This window comes from Tupaia chinensis, unplaced genomic scaffold, assembly GCF_000334495.1.
Source record: "Tupaia chinensis unplaced genomic scaffold, TupChi_1.0 Scaffold000578_2, whole genome shotgun sequence".
NCBI classification, from domain to species: domain Eukaryota; kingdom Metazoa; phylum Chordata; class Mammalia; order Scandentia; family Tupaiidae; genus Tupaia; species Tupaia belangeri.
This window is the reverse complement of record NW_006160094.1, coordinates 980,019-982,695: the sequence shown is the minus strand read 5'-3', so window position 1 is coordinate 982,695 and position 2,677 is coordinate 980,019. Positions and strand designations below refer to the sequence as shown.

At 36.5% G+C, this 2,677-nt stretch overlaps 1 pseudogene; it reads right to left on the bottom strand.

Moving 5' to 3' along the window:
• Nucleotides 1–666: 666 nt before the first annotated feature.
• LOC102484535 (40S ribosomal protein S25 pseudogene) lies at nt 667–1,038 on the bottom strand (annotated as a pseudogene).
• Between the last annotated feature and the right edge of the window lie 1,639 nt (nt 1,039–2,677).

Here is a 2,677-nt window from a genome sequence, read left to right as displayed (position 1 = left end):
TTAATATTTCTTGTAGTGCAGATGTGCTGGCAATGAATGCTCTCTTTTTTGTTTTTTTATCAAATGAGAGTAAATGTAATAAAAAATGAGAGCGATGGAATTAAATTCAAGTATTTTTGTAGTTGTTATACATTTTAAATGTATTTTCCACCAATTACAATACAGAGGTTCAGGTTACTTTTCTAGAACTCCTGTTCTATGCTGCTCACAAAAAAGATACCTAAAAAAACATGATGAATAAATATCCACAATAAAGGTAAATACTAATTAAATGGTTAAAACTACATTAATGGTAGATAAGACACACTGAAGGCAAAAAACATTATTAGAAATGAAGAGATTACATAATAATCAAAAGAAAATTAAACATGAGATAAAATTATTCTGAGCTTCTTTTCCTTCTCTTCTATTGTCCTCTAGGGATTTTGGGCAAGCACACACACATATACCTCGTGTGTTTTTCAAGCCACTGGGTCTGGAATTCAAACCACGGAGTTGGCCATGCAAAGTGTGACACCCTAACCACCATGCCACCTGCTGGCCTCAATTCTGAACTTTTAATATTTAACTATTTAGCCTAAATTATATTAATACAAAGGAGACAGATTTTTTTTTGTTTGTTTAAAAAATTTTTATTTTTCCAAATGTACAGTTGATTGTGTCTGTTCATGCATCTTCACCAGCAGCTGGAGCATCTCCACCCTTGGTATTTCTGGTGTAAATTCCAGCACTCTGTGCTCTGAAACTACTTGGATAAGTCCTTTACTAAGAAACTCCCAAAGTGCAGCCCTGGCCAGGGAACTGTGAATCTTCAGCCTCTTGGAGGACCCTTGGAGTTACGAGATTATAGCTGGGACCTTCCTTGCAGAGTTTGTCATATAGAGCTTTGTCAAACAAGACCAGGTTATTGAACTTGTCCCGGACTTTGCCTTTGGACTACTCCTTTTTGGCCTTGTCCCCAGGTTTGTTCACTGGGACTTTGTCCTTCTTGGCCGACTTCTCAGCATCTGTCTTCTTCTTGTCGTCCTTGGGCAGCATTGTGAAGCCGGGAGAGCAGCAGTGGCCATAGCAGCTTTGCTAAGATGTCAGACAGAAAGGGGGACAGAATTATTAGTAGACATTTACAAATCTATAGTGTTGGCAGATTTTAACAACCTTTTCCCAATAATTGATAGATGAAATAGGCAAAATTTTTAAATGATACAAAGATTGAATAGCATAATAATGATATTACTATATATTGTATAATGATTACATAATATATAATTAAAATAAAATACCCACAAGAAAACCCCACATTAATAAGTTTATTTTTTAATTTATTATTGTTTTTAGAGGTTTTTGCTATAGGGTACATGTGCTCACCAGAAAGACAGAGAGAGACAGAGAGATAGAGAGACAGAAAGTGAGAGGTCACCCCCCGGGAGGGATGGCCATGCTGCAATTTCTTCTCCTCCATTCTCCTCTCAGGATCTTGGACACGCACACACACACGCTTGGCGTGAGTTTAAGCCACCGGGTCCAGGACTTGAACCGCGATCGACTACATGGGAGTCCAGCGACATAGCCATTACGCCAACTGCTGGTCCCACACATTAATAAGTTTAAAACCCACTTCTAAATAATTAATGATCAAAGAGAGAATTATAATATAATCTAGACATTTTAATTAACAAAACTCATGGGCTACAACCTAGGCAGCTTTAAAAAATAAATCTATAGCTGGGTCAGCAGGTGGTGTGGAGGTTAAAGTGCTGGATTCTGCATGGCCAGCTCTGCAGTTCGAGTCCTGGACCTGCGGCTTAAGAATCATACCAGGCATTGGTGCGTGCATGCCTAAAATCCCGAAAGGAGACTAGAGGAGAAAGGATCATGTGGTGTACATCCCTCCGGAGGGTGATTTCTCACGTTCTCCTGTCTCTCTGTGGGAGCACACTTGTTCAATAGCAAAAAAACAAAAACAAAAACAAAAATAAACTAAAACTTCAATAAATATAATGAAAAAATACAATTATTAAATGGAGAGAACTTATAAGCAAGGAAATAACAAGATGAGAACATCTAGACAATAACAAAATAAGAAACAAAGATAGAATTGAAAAGATTAAAAAAAAATCCAAGAGTGGTTCTTTGAAAAGATCAGCAGAACAAAGAAATCTCTAGACAGGTTTAGCTAGGAAAAAGAGAAGATAATATTTTAGAAATTTTAGGCAAATCCTAGGAACAAAAATATGTTAATAGACTATGTAGAAAATTGGAAAAAAATACATAACTTACCAAAACCAACTTAATGAAAGAAACCTTTCTTTTCTTTTTTTAAAAAGATTTATTTAATTTTATTTATTCCTTTTTTTTTTAAATTTGACCAGAGAGAGACAGAGAGAGAGAGGGAAAGTGAGAAAGCAAGCCACCAGGTCCAAGACTGGAACCATGGTTGGCCATGTGGGAATGTCCAGTGCCTTAACCAACATGCCACCTCCTGGCCCCCTGAAAGAAACCTTTCTAAACCAATAGTCCATAAAGAACTGAATTAGAAGTTAAGTATCTAACCAGCCAAATGATGTATAGCAATAGAATGTTTTAAAAAGTTAAAAATAATTAAAATAAAATAAAGAAGTTAGCATCTACTAGTTGACATTGCTTTTAGTCACTAGACAATGGTGCTGGCCTGTATCTG